Source organism: Diplotaxodon limnothrissa, linkage group LG11 (genome assembly GCF_057381915.1).
Source record: "Diplotaxodon limnothrissa isolate DT_005_m linkage group LG11, D_limnothrissa_male_GT1.1, whole genome shotgun sequence".
Taxonomy (NCBI): domain Eukaryota; kingdom Metazoa; phylum Chordata; class Actinopteri; order Cichliformes; family Cichlidae; genus Diplotaxodon; species Diplotaxodon limnothrissa.
This window is the reverse complement of record NC_140606.1, coordinates 25598276-25624327: the sequence shown is the minus strand read 5'-3', so window position 1 is coordinate 25624327 and position 26052 is coordinate 25598276. Positions and strand designations below refer to the sequence as shown.

At 42.8% G+C, this 26052-nt stretch overlaps 1 protein-coding gene across 2 annotated transcripts in view; it reads left to right on the top strand.

The window, feature by feature from the left end:
• Positions 1–5662: 5662 nt before the first annotated feature.
• The window catches only part of ddr1 (discoidin domain receptor tyrosine kinase 1), a 55658-nt gene continuing 35268 nt past the window's right edge, over positions 5663–26052 (top strand). For both annotated transcript variants that reach the window (XM_085366440.1, XM_085366441.1), the window contains exon 1: positions 5663–5881. The gene's annotated coding sequence lies outside the window, so the exon portion shown is untranslated. The remainder of the gene's footprint in view (positions 5882–26052) is intronic.

Here is a 26052-nt window from a genome sequence, read left to right as displayed (position 1 = left end):
ATCCACACACGTGTGTTCAAACCAAACAAAGGCCTGTGGTCACGTATGCATGTGAAGAAAGGAGGTATGCTGTTGTAAAATTAACTTCCTGGAGGATTTGTTGACCCTTGTAAATTGGAGACATTTATCGGTTTTGAATATTCCCAGTGAAAAACACACTGGTGGAGATGTTTGAGGGGGTAGAATGTTTGGTATGTGGTTCAGCGCTGGTTCCCAACATACTGCAAGCTTCGCATTCTGCAACTGATCTGTGTTGTCTGAATCCTGCAGCACTGCACAGCTGTCAGACCACAACAGGGGGTGGACAGGCTGCCCGAGTGAGTGTGTTTGTGAGTTAGTGTGTGTGTGTGTGTGTGTGTTCTCCCATGAAATGCCTCTGAATTGAATGCTTCCATTTCTAATTCAGATGTTTGTGTTTTTTGGACCAAAGTGATGTCAGAGAGGGGATAAATTCAAGCTGCATATTTACAATGACAGGCAATAGATCATCTGTCACTGCTGCTGAATAGAAGCTTTGGGTGAAAATGGTAATTTTCTACTGAATGCAATCACCTTTCGTAAAAAAGTGAAGACTTTTAACTTTGAACACAGCTTTCTTTCACCTGAAAACCCTTTCTTCTGCTTGACAGACCACTGATGTTTTGGGTAACTCATTCTTTTCCACTTTCTTTATCTTTAGCACGAAGCGCTTTCTTGTCCTTGCTGACTCATAACTGTGATACAGCTCAAACTCCTGTTCTCTTTCTTCCCCCCCCTCCCTCGTTCATCTCTCTCCCTTACTAAGAGAATTCCTCACAGGATCAGACCTGCTTTTTATGCTCTACTGCTTTTCACTCACAGCAAGTAGCGAAGGGGGGAAGGGGGAAAGGGGGAGGCGTTTTAGTAACAACAAACTAAAACTCTTTGGAAGAAGTGAGCATAAGTGAGGGAACGAAAAAATATATAAAAAGGAGCAGTGAAAGAAGAAGTGAGACACGAAAAGAGTCAACGAGAGGCGGCACGGGGCAGAAAGGAAATAATGCTGAAAAAGGTCATAATTTCTGCCAGGGGATTTGCAGTTGCCTGGACGACGAACAAAGCAGAGGCAGTTGGACGATGTGCACAACAGAAAGGGTTGAAAAGAAATGTGAACAGCTCTGGGGAGCGAGCTGGGAGTTGCTGCACTCTTCAGCCGGGTAATATCTACAACTCGGTTAGCAAAACAGCACAGAAATACACGCAGTGATCCCTCTGTCGTCCCTTTAATTTCAGATTAAGTATACCAGCCTTTTGATTTGCTTAACTTTACTGAAAAACAAAGTCTATAAAGTGGCTGTGCTTAGAGAAACCACTGCTTAGAAGATTAGCGATATGTCTTTACAGAACTGCGAGTGGAAAGTTTCAACGTTAAACACAGAGAATGAGGAGAGTCTTAGTTTGGTTTTAGCTTTCAATTGAAAAGCGATGAGAGAATGTTAATGATATGCAGAGAGAATGAGGCCAGATGAAAGCCGGTCTAAAGTCTGAGGCAGAAGCAGAGAGGGAGGAGGTGAGGGTGAAGGGGGAAGGATGGAGGGGTAGACGGGGTGGTAAAGGTGGCACGAATGAAGCAGAGACAGGAAAGTTCAAGATTAAGCAATGTTCAGAAAGCCGAGTGAGAAATTAGAAAGTATTTACGGCTGTGAGCATACACGTTAGGCTCATGTCATTTATTTGTATCTTAATCCCTGCATCTAATCATATATACACTCACTGACCACTTCATTAGGTACACCTGCTTGTTAGTGCAACTAATCCATCAGTCAGGTGGTCAAGATGACTCGTTAAAGTTCAAACCGAGCAACAGAATGGGGAAGAAAGGCGATTTGAGTGACTTTACATGTATTATAGTTTTTTGGGGCCAGACAGGCTGGTAGTATTTCAGAACCTGATGATCTACCAGGATCTTCCCACACAAACATCTCTAGTTTACAGAGAATTGTCTGAAAAAGAGAAAACAACCATTCAGCAGCAATTCTGTGGGCGAAAATGACTTGTTGACGCTAAAGGTCAGAGGAGAAAGGGAAGTAGCTTGTAGGAAGGCAACAGCTGGTTACAGCCAAGCTATTGCAGAAGAACATCTCTGAATACACAACAGTTTGAAGCAGAAGGGCTACAGCAGCAGAAGAAGACCACACTCTGTCCCACTCCTGTAACCTACCTACAAACAGGAAACCGAGGCTTCAAGTTGCAGAAGGTCATCAAAATTGAACAACATAGAAAAAATGAAAAACATTCTTGGCTTCCACTTTGGTTCATTTCATTTAAACATCACAATCTACAATCACTAGATCTCAGGCCAACAGAGACCCTTTGGGATGTGATGAAATAGGAAATTCACATCATGGAGCTAGAAAGAGTTCAGTTTGCTCATTTATAAAATTGGCTGTAAGTATTGTGGTTTTTTAAGCCAGGAGGGATGATGACGGTACTTCTTTTTCTTCTTCTTACTATTATTACTGGAACAAAAGCGTGGACTGTTAAATTACAAGCTAACACTAACGAGCTTGTTTATCAAGCTGTACAGACACACATACTATACCTGCTAATTATGACTAAGTACCAGGATAATAAAATAGCAGAATTTCCCCTCACCCAGACAGAAGCACGAACTTCTTTTACAGGCTGTCGGTACAATTAACTGCACAGCAAGCCATTTTATTTGTCAGATAATTGCAGCACCACTACAAATTAGCAAAGATTTAGCTTAGCAGAAGCTACCACATACAGGTAAAAGATTAAAAAGTAATCCACAGTTGCCAAGCCTCTGATCTGAACCTTTAATAACATCAAAGTGGTTGATTTATAAAATAAAACTAAAGGGAGATTATCCAGAGAGAATAAAAAACTTTTGGTACTGGGCTGTGAACATGTTCATCCTGGCTGTAGCATTCGCCATTTTAACATGAGAGTCTATCCCAGGGGTCAGCAACCTTTAACACCCAAAGAGCCATTTGGACCCGGTTTCCACGCAAAAGAAAACACTGGGAGCCGCAAATACTTTTTGCCATCTAAAATGAAGATAACACTGTATATATTGGGGTTTTTTTTACCTTTATGCTTTGTGTGAACAACTAAGGTGTGTTGCTTATGAAATCCATGAAGTGCTACAGAGAAAATTACATTTTATTTATGTAATTAACACATTTTGAACTCTTAAAGAAATATAACAAAAGGAAAGACACCCAGCTGAACTAAAATGATCCATGTAGCAAACAAAAACTGTTGTGAGCTGCCACCCTTGTATCTCCTTTGGGTTTTTGGAGCCTTGACCTGCCTTTTAAAAAACAATTGGAAAAAAGCACTATGCTGCTAAAAAAAAAAAAAAAAAAAGATATTTGCAAAATTCTGCCTAAATATGTATTTTACCTGGTTAATGTGTGTGGAGGGGTGTGGTCTGCAGTGCCGCTGCAGAGGAGGCGGACGCACCTGAGCGGCACCCGCAATCACGCCTCGCCGCCTTAACGTCTGTGCTGTCTCTGCTGTTGTGTTGTCGTGCTGTGAGCTGAACAGCTGAAAGAATTTAGACAGTTTGTAACTCTCAGTGATGCCACAGTGTTCGTTTGACTTTGGGACCTAAAGCAGAGTTTGGACCTGGGAACGGCTAATGACGTCAGATTTAAAGACTGAGAAATTATGGTTCAGCAATGCTAGCACCTGCAGAGAGCGGCTACTGTCAGATGGGGGCAGTATCAAAAACATGTGCTAATAGCTCCCAGAGAAGATTAATGTTTATTTTTTCACGCTTCTCCCATTCCTGGTCAACTCCGCTGTCACTTCCACCAGACTTGTCAACCAATCAGCATGCGACTAATGTACAGTAGAGATGCATATGAATCCAAATATTGATAGCATCGATAGCGACACTGGCATTGGCATCGGATCGATACTAGCACATAAAGTTCAATACTTGGTTTCTATTCTGTAAGTTCAAAATGGAGCCCAATAATTTTATTTATTTTTTTATGAAAAACTATACCTCAAACATGTTCTGTGACAAATGTCTGAACCTTTTTGTGTTGACTCTCAGGTCTATTTTATTGATAGCCTATAAATATAGCCTTTTTAAGCACAAATATACCGCACTTTTTGTACATTTTTTTAAAAACTTTCTCCTACTTACTGTGCAGTCTCTACAGTCTCTACACTTTGAACAACAGAAGCTGACCCAAAGTGCTTTACAGACAGGCACATTAACATGTACAGCTCTCCTATAAACCAAGTTTCAAAATACACAAAAAGCTGAGAGGTGTGTTTTGTTGTATTAACTAATTATTGTGGAAAATAAAAATCACAGTTGTCTTCAAAATGTGTTCAGAATTTCAAATCGATGATGATTCATCTCATAATATATAAGCTGCATTTATATGTTAAAAGTATCGGTAATGTCGTTACTTGGTACCAGATCAATATAAAAGGGTCCAATATTTACCCAGCTTCAACTGGCTGATTGAGGAACTGCTGTTTTACGCTTATTTTTTATTATTATTATTATTTTAGCTTGGAGAGATGTTCTCTCTGTGTGTTTTGAGTATTTGAGTTTTGTTTTTTTTTACTGTATGGTATGAATCTACGCAGCCTTTACAGCTTCTTCAAGACTAAAAGCTCATTTGCAAGTTTAAACTACAAGTGCAAGGGAACATTAGACAGCAGAGAATCCATGTTCCCTTTATCTGTTTATCCAAGGTGGAGCTTGGAGTCTGTTAAATGACCTTTATTGTCTGTGCCTGCTGATTGAGCACCAGCTAAAGTTTCCCTGCTCTCACTCTTGGGCAAGTACCAGCACATACTGTAGCTGCTTTACAACCTTTGTTTCAGCCTCTCTGAGTCGGACTTGTTCAGTTTTTTGATGTTATTAAGCATAAACGGGCACACATGTGGCCCTTTTTCAGACATGAATTCACTCTTCCCTCCTGCTTTGCCTCAAGGTCCCACATCAACAAATGTCCTGATTCAAGTTCAGTGCTGTGTTTTACTGCAAACCCTTCAATCTGAGTCATTATAGCCCAGAGCCAGTAATGGTATACAGTTACACCACCAATACTCTGTAATAGAGAGGTAAATACTGAGGCAGAGTCCTGGGTCTACATTAAATGGGCCTGACCATCTGTGAAGAGGAAGAACAGATTATTTAAAGAGTTTACAAGTTTATTTTCTTTAAAACAAAATCAGTTTCATAGCAGCAGGAAAGCCTGTTCTGACAAGCAAAGGGTTAACAAGGTGAAACTGTCTTGCGTGCAGCTGTATCGTGGGTAAGCTAATATCCCCCAGATCTCTGTGTTGCTGTAACGCTGAAACTCCCACTGGCCCCGAAGACTTCACTTTGGATTTCATTTTACAGCGTCGTTGAGGCCACAGCGCCCTCCCACGGGAGGCGCTGATTGGTCGAGTTGCCTGCTGGAATATTTAATCAGACACCTTGCTCGCGGCTGTGATTGGACACAGCCGGTGCAGTTATGTAAATGAGCACCTGGTGGCGCCTGCTGGCCCGGCTGCTGAGCCCGGACTGTGGAGGAGCGGCTGAGAGAGGACGCAGAATCAGAGAAGGTCCGAGAAGCAGAGATACTTTGCGTGTTTTCCCTCCTTTATCTTATTATCCCCCCTCCATTAACCACAGGCTGAAAAATATTCCTCTCAAGTGAAAGTCAGCCTGGGGGTGTGAAATCAGCCGGTGCGCGCAGCCCGTACGGAGTATTGCGCTGTTTTCTGAGTTTTGGTGGAGGTCGTTCACTAAACTCAGCTGCTGCTCTCGGAGGTCAGTTTGGATTATTCGGTGGACGCGTGTTGTATTGAGCACAATTCTCCACAGAGTTCATCCCAAAGTTTGGACCGCTGTCACAGCACACTTCTGCCTGTCTTTTAGGTAAGTACTCCCAACCTGCTCTGCGCGTTTCTTCTCCGTGCGCTTAGCTCCATAATAAGCGGCTGTAATAATATTGCTGTGGGTATTTCCAGCTGTCTGTGTGTGTGTCTGTGCGTCTCTCACTCGCTGGCTTGGCGTCTATATGTCTCGTTGTGATCCGGGAGCGCTGCAGCTCTGGACGCTGGCCACGGACTCCTTGGAAGCGCATATGAGGTGTAACGTTGCGCCCCGGACTCTGCGCGTTTGTGTGGCAGATACATTGTGGTATTTATGCTGCCGACTGCGTAGCTGAGATATTCTGACATCGTACATCATGATCTAGACTTATTGCAACATCGTGTTTAAAAGTGGGTGCTTGGCACCGGAGAAAACGTTATTCAGTCCTCACTGCTTTCACGCCTTTTATATTCAGTGTGGATTTTTCTCGTTCTCCGACCTCCGACTCATTGCCACTAACTCTCAAACAGTTACACGGGTTTGATTAAGTTGTACAGTCATTCCTCTTTTGAAAGTCCTTGAGTGTCATTATTCAGAGTCCACCTCATTTACAACATTTAAATAAATAAATAAAAAGTTAAAGAAAAGTAATCTGAGCTGGCATGTGGAAGCTTTAAAACTGACTGCAGCGGGCGTAATGACGCACTGAGTCAAACGTGTAGCATTTAAAAGGACCTAGTGACATCCAGCTGATGGTCATCACACAGACTGTTGACCCTGTGACCTTATAGCAACACATGGGGACCCTTAGTGGGACCGGCAGCTCTGGTTTCACTCACCCCTGGTCCCTGGTTCTCCAGTGGGGAGCTAATCAGTCACCAGAACCAAGTCAGAAATCAGTGTGAAGTTGCCTGGAACTCGGATCTGTGTTGATGAAGGAAACATTTCAGACTCTGGGGACGAGCTGCAGGAAAGTTTGGACTTTGAACAGGATGTACATTTTGTGTTTGCATGAAGCAGAAGAAAGGGGGCGGTGATAGCTGATCAGTCATGTGGTGTTACGAGTGATTCTCATATTGTCTGACAACAGGATGGTGCAGAATTATGTATATTTCAGCATCTTGTCTCTGTTAATTTCTGTATAACAGAGAACAAAGAGAAGGGTTTGATTGCGTGTGTTTGTGGTGTTGTCTTGCTCCTGTGTGTTTGTGCATGCCTCTCTGGGGGCCAGTGACCTACTGGAGGAGTCAAACAATGGGCTTTAGTGGGTGTGAAGTGCAGTGAGCAGTCACCTATCTGACTGCATGAAAATGGCTGATGTGGGTAGTTTGTTGGCTAACAGACTGAGAAGGCAGTCCAGCGTAGAGGAGGTGCACCATTGTTATAAACTGCTGTGTGGGGAGGAGTGGGTGGGGGTGCTTGTGCTATAGAGATAGAAATGCAATAAAATGCCATTTTCCCTTTCTCCGTCCCTCCCTCTCTGCCTCTAAGGCAGGGGCATAAAGTGAGGAGGATCCCTGAGTGTTGATGCACATGTTTGCTGGATTTCAGTCTAGTAGGCATCTGGCCGCTGATTCTTCCACAATGTCCCGAGAGAGCCATTGACTTGGAGTAGTTCGTTTTTATCAGCTGTGCAGTTGAGCAAAGAAGACACAAGATATTTGAAATAGTTGGATGGCCCAGTTATGTGAGTATAAGTGTTCACGCACAGACTTGGAACAGCTTTTTATTGATTTGTCTTCCTCTTGGCAGGCTCGTGACAAAGCAGCATTAATTACATAATATGATTTGTGGAGAAGTATGCACGCAGCAAAATAATTTGTCTAACATTGTTCGAAGGAATGGCTCTTATTTGATTTGTGTCTAAGACTCGGCAACAAAAGTCTTGGAAAGGTTTTTTTATGTGCAAGACAAGAAAAAAAAAAAAGAAGAGTGGTTTTGCAGTGGTGTTGTTTTGTGATTGAAAACACGCTGCTGCGTGCCAGTGCAGGCTTTTCTGCAAACATAGAAGCACGGTGTAGTTTCTGCCATGGGAACACTGGTATGTATGGTCTGGTTGATCATTGACTCCAGTCTGTTATCCTCTATCTGGGTCATTGTTTTGGGTTAAAAGACTTCAGCAGGTGGATACAAATTTGAACCTTAAAGGAGTCGCAGCTTGAACAGTGATTGAACTGCACGTTTGGCACAGTTGCCTGGTCTGTCTCTCGCTAAAGGGGCTACTTAACAACATGAAAGGGCACAATGGCAATGAAGAACTGTCTTTTATGTGACACCTCTCACAGAGATCATGCATTAAACAGAAAGTCTGTCTTTGGTCATAATTGGCTCAGACAGACTGAACAGGAAGGCAAGTGGAAGAATTCATTTAAGTCCAAAGACACGACATGGTTACTTGCCTTCCCTCTCGACAATCCCCCTGTAATGGGAAATGAAACCGATTGAACGCGGGACTCCAGCGTCCAGCCTGTTTTCCCAAACCAATTTCCCTTCAAGTCTAGACAGCTGGACTTTTCAATTGCATCTGTGTATGTGTGGTCAATTGCAGAGCGAGCTCAACCAGACTGTCGGACAAACAAATTAATCGTGTAATGGGCGGTGACACTTCAAAGCGGGATCTGGGCTGTTCGTGGGCTTTAGTTGTCAGCGAGTTTTCAAATCTATTTGGTTTCCTCTTCGCGAATCTCCATCCCTGAAGTCCTACCTTTTCTCAGACTGCCCTCCCCCTCCCAGATTCCCTCCCCACCATCCTTCGTTTGGCATCGAGCACACTTTTGATCCTCTAATTGATCATTCTGGCAATCTGTCTCTTTCCCTACATGTAACATGGAACACAGATTTTTCTTCTTCATCTTCTGTATCTCCCCATTCCCTTTGAAGCAGCACTAGACATTTTATTTATCTTCCTCCTCTGCTCATACATCTTACCCTCAGCCTCTCTCTTCTCCTATCGTCCCTGTGAGTCTCCTTATTTATCTGTTTGCTCTTTCAGTGAAGGGTGCCCTTGTTAGATAGCGGTGTTGCTTCTTGGATGCAAGTACCCTTGGGTTAAGTTTTCTTCAAAGATTCTCACAGGGTATCTTATCAAAGTATCTAAGACATTTACTTGGTCCCTGATATAAGCTCGGAAAACTGCAGAAATGCCTCTGCATGACTTCCAAAATTACAGGTGGCCTATTTTTGAAGGTGATAATGTACGAGTGTGTGACAGCCTGTGGTAAAGTACAGAAATCTAGAAGCTTGAAGGTACTGCCATATCTCCCTAATATATAATTTCTCAACTCTAGTACATGTTTTATGACTTTATGAACTAATAAAAAACTCTTATTAAAAGAGAGCTTCATTTATTAGCCATTGCACTCCTATAACATTGTGAAATTTTGATGTGCAATTTAAGCAGCAGGGAATCTTTTTATACCCAAATGTGTGCTGTTTTTAGTTGAATGGACTAAAGGAAAAAAATAACCTTGAGCTAAATATTTTGGAGGATGCCTTCTCAGTGTTTATGCAATGAGTGGAAGCAAGGGACACTGCAGTCACACTGTAAAGTATACCCTACTTTTCCCTTCTTTTTGAATTTAGTGGGGACTGTATTTCTGTAATTAACACGATTTATTATTTTTTTTTAAAAACTTAAGTTATTGAGGCCATAGCTGCATTAGGAGGGTGTTTACTGAGGTCACAGATCCTGGGAGCCGAGGATGGTTTTTCCATTTACTTTTATTCAGCTCAACGTCGCTTTGCAACCAGGGGAGTCGCCCCCTGCTGGGCATCAGAAAGAACACAGATTTAAGGCCCTTTCAACCTTGCTTCAGTTTCAGGTGTATCGTCAGTCACAGCCTGGTATCGCCACTATTTACAATGTAATTAAACCCTCGAGAGTCTAGCTGGTGATCTGAATAAGTTTTGCCACCAGCAGCTGTTGTCACCTCATGAAGAAATGTCTCATTTTTCCTAAATCCACACCTCTGTCTATCAGTTTCCTTCACCTCGTCCAATTCGGGGTCACACTGAGACCGAGAACCATTCACACTCACAGTCACACCCAATTTAGGATCACCAGTTAACCTAACGTGCACTGTGGGAGACCGTGCACAGGCTTCGGGACAAACACCGAAGGACCCAGGCTGGTGGATTTGAATCCAGGACCTTCTTACTGTGAGGAGGACAGCACGGTGCTGTCCTCCTCACAGTGTCTTGTGGTCATTAAGAATTTATAAACTGATGATGATTAATCATGAGTACACACTGCTTTCCCTGCATAAGCTGCCTCTATAATTTCAAAGTATATGTACTGGCAATACTGGCCCTTGGTATCAGATGACACAGCACTACATTTTATACAACTTTTCTTTTGTGTAAACCTTATACTCTCCAAAAATACTCTCTCTTGTAAATGAGATTTTTAATCTCAATGACATTTTTACCTGGATAAATAAAGGATTAATAATAATAAAAAAAACCCTTAAAACTGTGTTTAATCTGCAAAATTAGCCAAGGTCATTTGTGAATTGGATGATTAGGATGGTCTAATTAGAAGTGGACGATGGTGAATCCTGTGATTTAAAAACAGCTACACACTTTGCCAACTTGTGGAAGCTGAAGTTATCGCTGCTGGAAAAGAACCTCATAAAAGATGGAAACCAACTTAAAAGCCAGTGTGCTCCCTTCTCTGCCTCTTGCTTTCTATCTTTTTAGTTTTTTTTTTCTCACCACTTTTCAAATCGTCATATTGCGGTTGGTGTTTTTTAGCACCCACAGTGCCTCTTGTGGCACAAAGCGCCACTAATAATTACTAATGGCTTCTGGCAAAGTAAGTGTTTTGAAACCTTGTTGGAACATGGGAAGAAAATTGTGTTAAACATCAAAGGTTACTTTCTTTTTCAATATGTCTTCTTTGCGTATGATGAATTTGAGTTGCAATGACATCCACGCTGAGTGGGTTGGACGTGTCTGCCGTTTCCGCCGAGGGGTTTGTAGGGTCGCATTAGCATCAGGAAACTGTTGTGTGATGTGTAATTTAGTTCTTTTGAGACTGTTTTTCACTGCTGAGAGGGAGGAGGAGGACTGAGAGTTTGATAGAGGTATCAACCTGTGCCTGAGGCTTTTAACAGAGGTGTGTGTGTGTGTGTGTGTGTGGGTGTGGGTGGGTGGTTTCAGCAAAAGCCCAGGCTTTATATTAACCAGGCCACCATATTTTCAGATCCTAATGTGCTTTTGTGTGCATATTTTTTATTTTGTGCTGCAACATCTGAAGACCTCTACGTTGTCCTCAGCTCTTATTCACTGGAATTGAAGACTGCCGCATTGCTCGGTTAGGCCAGTTAATTTCCTCACATTGACTCAAAATGTTGAGTCTAGCTGAGCTCATTCCCGTTCGCCCTGATCTTTTTTTTTTTTTCTTCCTGTCATTTTCTCTCTGCTACTCTTGAGTTCACCTCTCTCTCACTCCTTTCATCCCTTCTCTTGTTCCCTCTCTCTCCTTTTCAATGGCTCCTCAGCGGATGAATAATTCTCAACCTCCTGCGGCAAAGAGTTGCTTTTGTCCCACACTTGCTCTGCCAGTCTCTTCGTTCGATTACTGGTGGGAATTTTCCTTCATGGCGTTCTTCTGTCTGTCTGTCTGTCTGCTTCAGTCTGCGGCTGTTTTTCTCACTGTCCCGTCACATGCCTCTCCTTTCACCCTGTCCTCCCCTCTGCTTCTCACTTGTTCTCTGACAGGTGGTAGTGAGACTGTGCAAATTGAATTCAGAGAATTGGGCTGTGGCTCTCCATCACACTACAGCCCTAAAGGACCTTTGGTGTCAAACTAGAACCAGAGGTTCACATGCACTCAGCTGCGAGGTCATCGTATTAACATGCTAATGGTCCCTCATGCCTGCTGGATACTCCTCACGAGTCTTACAGCCATGCTTCAGCTAAGGTCAAACTCAGAACTAATCTTCCCTCAGAGTAGCAGTGATGGTTAATCTTCAGGCAGCACATGAGCTTGCTTCGCTTTCAAGTGAGACGCACTAGAAAGTGAAGTGGATCTCATCTCATTCCAGATGGATTAAACAGAGCAGAAAAGGAGCTGAGGACAGTCTAACTACATGTGCCGACAAGTACGAGGCTTCGAGCCCCGAGAAGCATAATAGTATTCCAGTTTCTGTCGGTCACAACCACTTTCCCAGAAGAAATGCAGACAAAACTGAACACATGTTTTTCCTTTGTAAACTGAGAAAGAAGACTTCGCTCTGAGTCTCACGATAATAAACAGCCGACTCCGTGTAGATCATGTTGACTGCCAGAGGTGTTAACAAAACCTTCATTTTCTTTTTGTGTGCGACTTTGTTATGCTCTGTTCTTTGTCTTATTTCAGCTTTGAGAACATCTTCTTCTGATTTGGTTTGACTCTCTCTTGTTGTGTCGAGCTTACCGAACAGGCAGTTTACCTCCTTCTGTCCTGTGTGTTGTTGCTGTATCTGATCAGGCTCATTTCCTTTTGATTGCCTTTGCAGATACCATAATGTTGGAGCGCAATTATAGGAACTTTAATAAAAATAACAAGAACGGTCCAAGGTAAATATTATGGGTTTATTGTAGGACTGTAGTCATGAAGACAAGTCTTGGGACTACCTGCTCTGCATGTTGTTTCAATTACTGATTTCTGTGACGACTGACAAAAGACAAACCTGCAAAGTTCCTTTTTTTCAATATTTCACAAGCTTTCATTTGGATTAAAGTCTAGACAAGTACAAGGAAAAATGCAAATAATGTAAAGGCAAGCATTGCCCTCAAAGCATTGAAACTTCAGAAGGGGCTCAGAATAAAGGGAACTTGGAAAAAGAGCGTTATCTGTTCATTAATGTGTGTTAACTGGAGTCTTTTCTCAAGTAAGCAGGACTGACAAGGAAACAGTGTTGGAAAAAGTACTGGATTTTTGTGTTTGACAGTGTTTTTGATGTATGTGTGTTTAAGATTTGTTATCTCTGTTTGTACTAGGGGTGCTTTTTTGCCTTTATCTGACAGTTCAGCAGGAAAGAGCAGCGGAAGACGCCCAGCAAAGAGCTACAGTTTCTTGTAGTGGGTTGACAAACAAACATAAGGTTAGGGTCTAGCTCTACCGGAAGCCATTAACATGGAACATGGAAAAACAGCCAGAAGACTCGACTTTTTTTTTTTTTTTTCTTTTTTCAATTTAAAATAAAATACATTTCTGTGTAAAAGTCTTGCTACCCCTCATTGCTTTATATTTTGTTTCCAAGGAGCCAGATTTTCTTGTAAAGTTTAAAGCGGTCTTGAGCAATACTTCTCCAGGATTTCTGAAAGTCGTTCAAAGATTTTCTTTGACATATTCAGCCTTTCTGCAGTCTTTGTACCTGACTGTTTTCAGAGGAATATTTTTAGTTAAGCCACTTAATGCTGACCTATGAGTCATTCCTTCATAAACACACCGAACTAAAGGGATGAACCACTGTTGTGTCTACGCATAACAGACGACTTGGCAAAGAATTTTAAATTGTGTCTTTAGGCACTTTTTTTCTAGCAGCTTGTTGGAAAATTTTTATATAATTTTTTTTTTTCCATTTCTTTAGTTGAATCCACAAAAAATATAAAAAAAGATAACACAGTTTGACATAAAATAGTATTTTTGCACCAAAAAGGTGATTCGCAGAGAACTATTGGCCGAGAACTTGGAAACTGGACAAGTGGAGGACAAAAGAGGACATGGAAGGTCTAAAAATATTATCTACAGCAGATTAACAGTATTTGAAAGTCATGTCCTTAAGACATAAGGCAAAATCCAGCAAAGACATGGGACCTGAGAGATTCATCTGGCCCTCCAGCTGGTTCATCTGCTGTTCACTGAAGCCTCATCAGATATGGAATCAATAGAAGGATGGCTGTCAAGAAGTTACTCTTAACTAAGAGAAACGCGGAGAAAAAGCTGAGGTATGTAGGAGAGAGGTACAACAGCGAGTGCCTACAGCCTGTAAAAGACAATCGAGGCTCTGTCGTGGTTTTGGGCTGCATTTCAGCCGGTGGTTCTGGTGACTGATGAGCTATGTTGGAGATCTAGGAATGCAAAAAGCTACGATCAGAGTTTGAGCCACAATTCAGTACCATCTAGAAAGCATCTCATTGGCAACAGCTTTATTTTTCACTATGAAAATTATCCCAAACACCCTGTCAATGCAGTGAAAGCTTATATGAAGAAGTGGCCTCCCCAGAGTTTCAACCTCATCATTATCAAAGCATTTTGACAGAGAACAGAACAAACGACAGCCAACATCCAAAGAAGAGCTTTGAATGTCCTTCAAGAAGCCTGGAGAACTATTCCTGAAAACTACTTAAAGTTTGCCTTTTATTATGTATTTAAGTTTGTGTTTGCACATGTTTCGATAAATCGTCGCGCCTATTAACCGTTTTCCTAGTAACATGTAAAGAAATGAGGAGTCTCAAGACTTTTGCACAGTACAAGCTTATTTACATATGCATCTTTTGGCTGGAATATGTGTCACGTGTCAACAAACCAAGAGTCCGAAGAAAATGTGTTCCTGGTTTTAAACTTGAGATATTTTCTCAAATAAACTCAGGAGACAAAGCCAGGACAGTAAAGCTGGGACATTGACTGAAGCGGTCACTCAGATGCAGCACACAGCAGGAAACGGTCCACTTCGATGCATTCTTAACACTGAAAATACTCCCTTTGGTGTGGGTGAGGGAACTCTTAGGTAGAGGTAGTAGGCAGGACGGATGATGCCCGCTAGCTTGCTTTAAATTACCACACATTTTCCTGCTCTGTTCTCACAATCGGACATCACACTGACTTCGTACTCGGCAGCTGGCAGATTAAACCTACGTAAAAGTTTGATTTGAGACATTTGAGTTCTCATATTCAGCTGTTTTCAGGAAGGTTTAGAGCTGCAGTGCATGCGTTAAAAACTGTTTTGTTGTGACATTTTGTCCCCTGCGCTTACAGCTAGGTTTGTGTGGCTGCTATTGACGAAGGCAATCTGCGGTAATCAGTCAGCATTTGTCTCTGTCCACCATGAGGATGAGCAATGCTGCAGCTGCTATGGACTGATGAGCCAAGTGGACCTGAAAAGGGAGCCGGTGGAGGTTTCATTCTGTTGCTATGACTGATGTCAGCTTTGTGTAGTCGCATGCTAATGAACCCAACCTTATTATGTTTTGTTTTTTGTTTTTTTTGCGCTTTTTGCTCTATCCTTGAGCCTCGACTCCTGTGCCTCCCGTTTCTGTCTCAGTAAGGAGATTTTTTTTAAATTGGGCTTCTTTTTTTTTTTTTTTTTTTTTTAGGGGGTGGAAGCTGAGCTGTCGTAATGAGTCATCTGGTGTTATGCACAATTCAAATGTTTCTGGAAGCAGGTTTCATCTTTAACAATTCCCTATCTTCATGACTCACCACCTTCCTCAGCAATTGTTCACATGGTTTATGGTCTCCGTTTCTTACTGATGCAGATTTAATTTGTTTTTCTGACTCCACTGTCTTGCCGTTTCCGTTTCCAAGTGAGTTATCCGCACTTTCCTTCTGCTTCTTCCTGTACACTCAGCAAAATCAGATTCCACAGACATGACTGGCACTTCCTTGTAAGGGTGAATTTTGTGACACACAGATTTTCAACTGGATGCCTAGTGCATGGCCCAAATCCATGATGAAGAGCAGGGCATAATACCACTCTTCACCTGAAGCTCCCAGTCATATATTTGATGGCAAATGTCACAGTTGTGCTGTGTTTTCTCAGTTTAAATATCAAATTAGTTTGCAGCCTCAGTAAGGGTGTAAAGCTGTGTGGTTTCACCCACTCGAGCAAATATTGTGCTGAGTAAAGTTGTAATATTTAACACAGTAAGCTGTAGGTAATGTTTTCAGTAAAACAGATCCCCATGGACATATTGCTATAGCCAAGCATCTCAAGCCAAGCATCTCAAGCCTGCCCTTGGAGTGAATCCTCAGTGAAAATAAGAAAACAGTGGCCCCGCAGGGATCAGCACTTTACTCACACCAGTCCTGAGTCACACAAAAGCAAGGCTGTATTCAAGGAAGCCATCAGATGACCTTGTTTGTGTCACTGGCACAGTCTCCACAGTATCACCCTTTAAAGTGTTGTGAAGACTGAAGATAAATTCATGCTTCATTCTCTCCGGGACTCCGAGCGTAGCAGTGCGTACACCCAGCTTCCTCTCTCACACACACACGCCCACACGAACAGAAACCCAAAACAAAGAGCTCACTACTCCGTGTCTCCCCAGTGGCCATTAGTCATGTCTAACTGGCAAAGTGTTACTTTATCTGGCCGAGACTGGAGACTTCACATGTCGAGATCTGTGTATAGAACAAGAACGACATTGAATAAGCGACATTCGAAGCCTTTTTGATGTTGCAAATTATATGCATTGCACTACATTATTGCTAAACTTTCCCCAAAAACCTCACACTTTTAGACATTTTATCAAAGCTTGTCAAAATAAGAGTTAGTAGCCATGCTGGTGATGCAGCTCCTGGTTTATTACCTCTGTTCTGTCTCCTGTACACTCAGCAAAATCAGATGGATAAATTATTGTTATATTTTAAACAGACTTTAGCGGTGCCCAGAGATGATGATGATGATGATGAAGAACTTTTTGTATTTTCTCTTTTCACCACTATGAGGTTGATTTTGACCAAAATGTTTCACCAACTGAGTGACGTTCATATTCTTACAAAGCCAAGTTCTTGGTGATTTAGACGAACAAAATACAAGACGGTGAGAAATAAACTGTCCGATGTGCAACGCTGGGGTCAGAACTGCCTTAATTCTCTGTGATACAGATTCAACAATGTACTTCCTCTGAGATTTTTGTCTATATTGAAATGATAGCCTCACACTGTTGCTCCTGATTTACTGGCTGCACGTCCATGATGTGAACCTCCCATTCCAACACATCCCAAAGGTGCTCTACAGGATTGAGATCAGGTGACTGTGAAGGCCATTTTACAGACAAACCAGTTTGAGACGATTGCTGCTTGGGATATGGTGTCTTATCTTCCTGGAAGCAGCCATCAGAGGGGGGAGACATTGTCTTTTCATGGTCAGAAACAATACTCAAGTAGATCGTGGTGTTTAAATGATGCTCAATTGTTACTAAAGTGTTAAACGGCTCGAAATGTGCCCAAAAAAAATCTCCCAGCAGCCTAAACTGTTGAGACAAGATAGGATGAACCCATGTTTTCATCTTGTTTACACCAAATTCTGAATTTTTGCATCAGAAATCAAGAATCTTCAGACCAGGCTTTTTCCAGTCTTATATAGTCAAGCTTTATTTTGGATTGTAACATCTGTTTCTGTGGCACGGAGTGTGGTCTTCTGCTGCCAGAGCCCCTAAGCTTCAAAGTTGGTCATGTTGTGAATTCAGAGATGCTTTTCTGCCTACCTGGGTTGTAACAAGTGGTTACTGCCGCCTTGGTGTGAACTCAATTCAGTTTAACCATTCTCCTCTGACATCAACAAGTCATTTTCACTCAGAGAACCACCGCTTACTAAACGTTTTCTATCTTTCAGACTGTTCTCTGTAAACCCTAGAGATTGTTATGTAGGAAAATCAGAGTAGATCAACAGTTTCTGAAATACTCAGACAGCCCATCTTGCATCAGCAACCATGCCACATTCAAATCACCTTTCCGATGCTCAGTTTGAACATCAGCAGGTCATCTTGACCATTCCTGCATGTCTAAATGCCCTAGGTTGCTGCCATGTGAGTGGTTGCCCTAACAACTTATCTGAGTGTGTAACGAATACCACTGCTGCAAAGCGCACTACCGTTGTGATCATTTTATTGATGTTAATTAAATGTGAAATGTAAAGAAACATAAAATAATAATAACTCTCACATCAACGTTAAATTAATTGAAAATGTTGTAATTATCAATTGTTAATCAGTCACGGATCATAAATGAATCAAGGAATATCTACACAGGCGTTCAGTGCACCTTTTTTGGAAACATCACTCCCGTGTGTTACCTAAAGCAAGTCTGTGTTTTTAAAATTCTCAGAGCTTATTCTAATTTAGCTATTTGAGTGTCCAGAGCCTTCAAAGATTCGATCATAGTCTCAAAATGGCAAAAAATAAATATTTCTTATGAATTTCATCAGCGTGTTATTGCTCAAAGACATAAAAAGTGTGCTGCATATTTTATTCAGCAGTGAATTATTCTCTCTATAGAACAGCACAGTCTGGCTTTAATTATAACTAAGCAAGACAAAAAAAATACACCAGCGACTGAAGTCTGAGAAACATACGCCTCGCAGGTTCCAAACTGGCACTTTAAATGGTATCTGCAAGGTGACTCCAGGATGCTTGCCTTCTGTGAAAGATTCACAAAGAAGGGGAAAAGCCTCATATCTGAGGTGAACAAAAGGTGAAAATTAGTCTGAGGAGGGAAAACAGCCAGTGGAAGACGTGCGTTTTTTTTCTCTTCAAAATCTTTTCTGGAAGCGCAGCATCTTGGAGTCGCCTCTCCACTGTTGACGTTAAAACTGCTGTTTTGGTGTAACCTTTCATAAAAACGCCAATTAAGGACCTGTGAGGTGTCTTTTTCTCTAATGCACTTGTCCTTTTGCTCAGAATTGCACTGTGGCCTCCTACTTCTTTCTATTCTGGTTAGGGCCAGTTTGTGCTCATCTATGGACTGAGTGGTACACACCATCATATAAAATCGTAATTTTGTCTTTTATTTGTGACAATTTCCTCAATAAAGAAGTATCCTTTCTTTTAGAGCAAAAATACTCTGACAAATTTGAGAAGAAAGCTCCTTTTTTCAGGTCAATTTGAAACTATAATCGAACCCATAAAGGCTAATGATCCAGACACTCAGGTAGCCAAATGTATTCCTTGTGTAATCAGCAGAACAGTTTTCAGCTGTGCATACACACTCGTGAAACGATGAATCGGCCTTTTAACATCCGAAAGCTGCAGTAGGTACTTAAATTTGTTTCAGTGGAACACGGGGCTTTACACCTACGAATATACTCCAATAAAAATAATGAATGACTCATAATTAATGGCGCCATCAATCACTGATTGTAATTTGGAAAATTTATCATCAGTTAAAATAGAAAAGGGGGAAGTGTGCTTCAAAAATAAAGACATTTCTAAGCGACCCCAAACATTTTGAGCAGCAGTGTTTTGGCAAGTGTAAATGATCATATTCATCAAGTTGATAAGTTGATGCATTCTGCTCCAGAAACTTGAAAGATAAGCAAATAGTAAGCAAACATGGCCAGTATGAAAGGCATGAAATGAAATTTGCTAAGGTTGCTGTTCGGCAGAACCCTTGACAGGAAAAATGGATGACGTATCAACTGTGATTGATACCTCTCTTAGGTTTCAAGCCTGTGCAGCTTTATTTTTTCTACTATACTGACACAAACTGATACTAATGGCTGCAACCAAAAAAGAGCCTACAAGTCAAGATACACTTTAATAATAGTCAGCGGCCGGTGATGTGAACCATGCAGAGTTTGCAATTCAAGTATTAAAACATGCAAAATAATGTGCAGAAAAAAAAACAAAGCAAACTTTTACATCATTTCTGATTTTTTATTTATTTTTTTTGGGGGGGGGGGGGGGGGCTTTATTGGACAACTGGAAAGAATAATGAAGGCTAAAATTTGGGCCCAAGGCGAGGAGTTCCGGAGAAAAGACGCTAACCAGAGCCAAGGAAGTCTCGCCAGCTTTCGCTGGAGCAATCTAATTATAGAGACTGGCACGCTAGCTTTAATGATGCAATGGCTGCTCACTTTAAAAAAAGTTCTCCCGTGTGTTCGTCCCTGCTCTCGTCTGTTTCAGACATGGTTTTTTTGGGATTTTTTGCTGTGCGGGACAGAAACAGCAGCTGCTCATAAGTATTCACAGTCCTACTCGTGGATTAGCAGAGACAAAATGTGAGCGTAGATTGGACTGCACACTGCACTGCCTCCTCCAGAACACAGCGGGCCCTTCTCATTCTCTCTGAGTGCTAACCACAGCTGTTCAACACCACTTGACTTTTCCTAACAACAATGTTCTCAGATAGCTGTGGCCACTTTTGTTCCTTCTCGCTGGAACAGTTGCTCTTCTGGTTTTCTTTAATGTCTTTGTCTCTTGGTGGTGTGTTGGATGAGAGCTCGTTGCCTTGCTGACCAAAACGGTGATGAGACTCTGTTCAGGTTGATGTTTGTTGATATCACCGTGGTTGTTATAGTGATTGCCTTGGATTTGTGGCCCCACTCATCAGTTTGAACTCTTGAGTGTTTTTTGCACGCTGAGCCTAGTCCAGTAAGCCCCATATTTCTGCATTGTGTCATCAGTCGTATGTGCATTCAGATGAAGAGGGAGAAAAGATGGCACTCTTTTTTTTTTTTTTTTTTCCTCTCTCTCTCTTTCACTTTCTCTCCTCTACGTGAACACGTGCACCGTGTATCGGTTGCGTTGTGACTGCCATTCAGGACAGCTGCACCGGCTCGGTCCCCACACACCCATGCGTACGCGCACTACGAGGTCATAAGTCACCATTTCTGCACCACCTCCCAACTACTCACATTCATGTAACCGTGTCATCGCTGCTCTTGCCCCTCCACCCCGTTGTGCTTGAGCAGACTCTACTATTCCCTCTGTTTCCATACATTCCCTCTGCCTGCCTCTCTCCCTCCCCTCCCTCTGATCCTCTGTCACTACAGCTGTGTGTCAGCTGTTGGCCTGTCCCAGTCTACTCAGAGATGAAGCTGAAATGTAAAGGGTCTGCAGGGAAGACAGCCTGGCCCCTCTGTTTCACCCAGCTGTCACTCCCACTTCAGACTTCCACTTATCATTAAGGCTTCTTTCTTCCTTCTTGCTTCCCCATCGGAAGTTGTGTTTTTTGTTTTTTTTTTAATTTCTGTAAGAGTCACATGCTTGATTGGTTTCTTTGGGCTTCTAGTTTTTCCTGCCTTTAGTGTTCCTCTGTCTACGTCTTGGTGTTTATTGTTGGTCATTCTTTGTGTTGCTTTGAGGGTTCGTTTTTTCTGGTCTTCAACATGGATCCAAATTTCACGAGGATCGCTCCTACTCCTACAGTGTTGGTCGGGATTTAATCAAACACGCACACACTGATCACCTGATGGGGCTTCACAGAAACGTTGCAGAAGGTCAATATCGGATTTGTTATTTTATGTGCACTTTTCCATTTTCACAGCATAACCTTCATGCACACCACCCACAATTTCACCAAATTCTCACTTTTCATTTACTGAACAATATTCAGTTCAAACCACTTAGTGAAGCCTTTAACATCAGATTCTCTGTGTTGATCCATTTGGCACCTTCAGATCACTTTACCACGGGTGGTGCGTAGCATTTATATCCTGCTCAGTGTCGTTATCTTATTGGTCATTAAGAGTGAGGGAGTGGCCCTATTGGTCGACTCCCACGTTAGGAAGGTTTAAGCCTTTGTATCACCATTAGACATCAGATCAGACATGATCATGCTTTATTTTTACCATGTTTACTAATGAGCATGTAGTCATAATGCTCATGAAGTCAAACACTTTTGTTTGGTGGTGAACAAGATGAACAAGACTCCAGAATGACCGTATATGTATGTATATACTAGGGGTGCAACGATACTCGTATCGATATTGAACCATTCGATACAGTGTTTTCTGTTCGGTACGCATATGTATCGAACAATACAAAATTTGTAATTTATTTTTATCAACTTTCCTTCTGACAATGCTGTCTGTGTTGAGCGCTCAGTGAATCTGCATTCGACTACTCCGCCTAGGCTGCACTGTCGAGCGCAGATCCACTGAGCGTTCAACACAGACAGCATCGTCAGAAGGAAGAGCGCAGGGCAAGCTAGCGAGACAGAAGTTAAGCTCTCCTTGCAACATGGCAAATTGAACCTCCCCCACCCTCATTCAGATCTGGCGTTTGGAATTATTTTGGTTTTCATGTGACGTATGACCCTGAAGGTAAGCGCGTCATGGACTAAAGTAAAACAGTATGTTGGATGTGCCACGCAATGCTCAATTACATGGGTGGGAACTAGTGTGTTAGCTCGTTAACGTGTTGGCCGTCTAGCCCCACGCAGGGGTAGCTCGTTAACGGAGATTTGCCGTGTTACGAATATGACTGCACATTTACACCGACATCATCCTAGTGCAAAGACAAGTGGAAGCAGACAAAAACAACAAGCATGCATGCTACAAACTTTACCCGAGTCATTTAGACAGCCGTTAGCACATGATTCTCCTTATGGGGACCTGATGTTTAATATTGTGGCGAGCTCAGACAAGGAGGAGACGGAGGTATCGTTTGGTCTTGCTTCCCGTGAGCTAGCCAGGGAGCACAGCCGTTTATTGACATCTGCAGAAGAACACTGCCGCTAGCTAACTGCTCAGCGGGGCAACCGCACAGCAACAACAACACACAGAGCGCCCTCTGACCCCGGAAGGACACACCGTCGCAGCGAGAAGGCGTCACCCGTCACTATGGCAACATAAACAAAACATAACTGTACAAACAGACCCCCGAACAGCCCTGACCCGCTACATAGCCCCCACCTAAGGGGTCAGTCGTCCCCGACGACCCCATTGCCCCACACAAAGTCCTGCAAATGTCCAGTTGCCTTCTTTTGGCGCACCGGCCGCTCACGACCGGCGGGGGAAAAGTCACTCGGGTCAGAACATGGGGTGCCACCATCATCCCACTTCTGACACCAATGTGGCGAGCTCAGACAAGGAGGAGACGGAGGTGTTGTTTGGTCTTGCTTCCCGTGAGCTAGCCAGGGAGCACAGCCGTTTATTGACATCTGCAGAAGAACACTGCCGCTAGCTAACTGCTCAGCGCGGCAACCGCACAGCAACAACAACACACAGAGCGCCCTCTGACCCCGGAAGGACACACCGTCGCAGCGAGAAGGCGTCACCCGTCACTATGGCAACATAAACAAAACATAACTGTACAAACAGAACCCCGAACAGCCCTGACCCGCTACAATATGCTGCTGAGAATATAGCCCAGAAGAAGCGTATAGTATAGCTTTTATTTTGGAAAGAGCCATTTCTCTGTAATAAACTCTCTTTTCCAAAGATGAGTGATTCCTCAATCAGATACAGGTTTTACCGCGCCAGATCCGCGGCCCCGAACCGTAGTAAGGAAACCTCTGGCAGTTACTTGAAGGTTCCATAACTGACTCGTAGCAGGCAACAGCTTACTATACAGGTCAACTCCGCTAGCAAAAAGATCGAAGGAGGCGTAGGAAACTGCTTCACCGAACTTTATTTCTTCTCTAAGGCACGAACACCGCGTACAGTGGGCTGAAACAGTTTACTCACAGCGAGCATCGCCGACACAACTCTGGCTGTCGAGGGAGTTATTATATTCCTTTTATTTATTTTATTTTCGTCTCTTCTGTAGCTAACCGTTACTTTTGCCCTTCTCCGCTCTCTCTCTTCTCACACACACACACACACACACACACACACACACACACACACACACACACACACACACACACACACCAGGCAGTCCCGCTACACACATCCCGAATACATTTCCCATCAGGGTTCATCCTTAAAGGGCCATGCCTGTAACACGGGGCTTGCAAAATCGCTAGCCCGACGTCCCGGGCTAGCGATTTTTCCAGTCGGGCTGCCAAAATCTATCTCTGCCCTGCCCGTCGGGCTATCATAGGAAGGAAAAATATATGTCAATGCTTTTGCATTCTTTCGGAAATGTAGCTGGGTAATTATGTCATTGGCATCGGTGAGCCACTGTCAATATGTGACATATTGAAATCGCGTTTGAATTTGCGCTTGTTTTTTGCTTTCACTTTGCAAATATCCAGGTGCCTTCTTTTGGCGCACCGGCCGCTCACGACCGGTGTTCCAGATCTACTGGCGTTTAGATCAACTGGCGTTGGTCGAACAGATGTGTGTCAGTCTTGCGTTTCAGGAGCTGCTACCGACAAACCAGCAAAAAAACGCCAAATGTGTCATCTGTGACATTTGTGAGGTTGTCTCAAACACACTCCGTCAGTCTTGATGCTGTTGAACAACAAAATGCTTAAAAATGTGGCGAGTTTACCTGGTGATATCCTCATGCGCGACGCGATCGCGAAAACAGCAAACAAGTAACACCACGCCGTTGTTGTTCACAGGACACAAAGAGTAAACGATCGGGAGACTCTTGTCGTCGTCATCGTTCCCCTCGCACGGTTTATTTCTCCGAATTCAGCGTTTTTGCTTCACAACTACAGCGTGCTGTTTACTTTGTGCACTAACATGGAGTCGAGTCAACCAGCGCCACCTCTGGCCAAGTGCCACAGCCTACAGCCAGATCAACCTGTGACACACATCTGCACCACGTTTGAATTCGTGTCATGCACATTTGTACCTTTCAATTGTGTCTGTTTGTGCGTCATGCAAATAAACCTTTGAAAAGAATGAAATGATATCATATATTCCTTATTGGCCTACATTTGTACAAAATTCCAAATTATATACACAAAGTCATAGAAATCACCACTCCAATTGGTCATCATGATTTTGATATTCTCTTTTTCCATAACAATGAAATACGCCTTGGACAAATATGACACATCAATATTTCATTAGTGTTGTAACATCACATGTCACTAGCATAGTCTGTCTGTGTCTTTTCCCTGAAAATGAATATTTCCAGCCAATATAGGCAATTCATCAACATGGCTGGAGTTATATACAGTCTGTATAAGTGTGGTTAATCTAATGAACATTTGTAAGGAGACGGCAGTTACTGTGAATTCACAGCAGTTACACAGTGATTAGTAATAAACAGCCAGTGAGAGTGAGTGGATATGACTGTTCCCACCACTAACACATGACCATAGCCCACTACTAGATTAACTTGTGACACATCTGCACCTGCTGCTATGATCACAGTGAGTAGAGGCTGAGTGGCTGCACTTACCCCTGGTACATCCAAATCTGCCCACAAACATGTTGAAAGATGCAATGCCAGCAATGTGGATTGTCAACACTAAAAACAATCAGTAAGCAAAGACAACAGGGATCACTTTTTTCTGTTTATTTAGCACCCACAACATTTGTAGTCGCCTTCTGCACAAGGGAAGTCCACACACACCGTGTGGTACCACTTTCCACAGAAGGTGCAATCTGCAAGATTGAATGAGATTGTCAGAGTCATTGTCTGGCTGTTTATTACTAATCACCTGCTGTACATTCACAGTAACTGCCATCTCCTTACAAATGTTTATTAGATTGACCACACTTATGCAGACTGTATATCACAACCAACTCTAACATGTTTGTTTGCAGAGGGCAGACACAGACAGACTACGCTAACGACATGTGATGTTACAACACTGGTGAAATATTAGTGTGTTCACGACATTTTTCGTATGGGCAAAAGTATTGATATCAGGATGGTGATTCTTATGTGTATGTCATTTGGCATTTTGTACAAATGTAGGCTGATAATAAATATATGATATCATTTCATTCATTTCAAAGGTTTATTTGCATGACGCACAAACAGACACAATTGAAAGGTACAAATGTGCATGACACGAATTCAAACGTGGTGCAGATGTGTGTCACAGGTTGATCTGGCTGTAGGCTGTGGCACTTGGCCAGAGGTGGCGCTGGTTGACTCGACTCCATGTTAGTGCACAAAGTAAACAGCACGCTGTAGTTGTGAAGCAAAAACGCTGAATTCGGAGGAATAAACCGTGCGAGGGGAACGATAACGACGACAAGAGTCTCCCGATCGTTTACTCTTTGTGTCCTGTGAACAACAACGGCGTGGTGTTACTTGTTTGCTGTTTTCGCGATCGCGTCGCGCATGAGGATATCACCAGGTGAACTCGCCACATTTTTAAGCATTTTGTTGTTCAACAGCATCAAGACTGACGGAGTGTGTTTGAGACAACCTCACAAGTGTCACAGGTGACACATTTGGCGTTTTTTTTGCTGGTTTGTCGGTAGCAGCTCCTGAAACGCAAGTCTGCCACACATCTGTTCGACCAACGCCAGTTGATCTAAACGCCAGTAGATCTGGAACACCGGCGGGGGAAAAGTCACTCGGGTCAGAACATGGGGTGCCACCATCATCCCACTTCTGACACCAATGTGGCGAGCTCAGACAAGGAGGAGACGGAGGTGTCGTTTGGTCTTGCTTCCCGTGAGCTAGCCAGGGAGCACAGCCGTTTATTGACATCTACAGAAGAA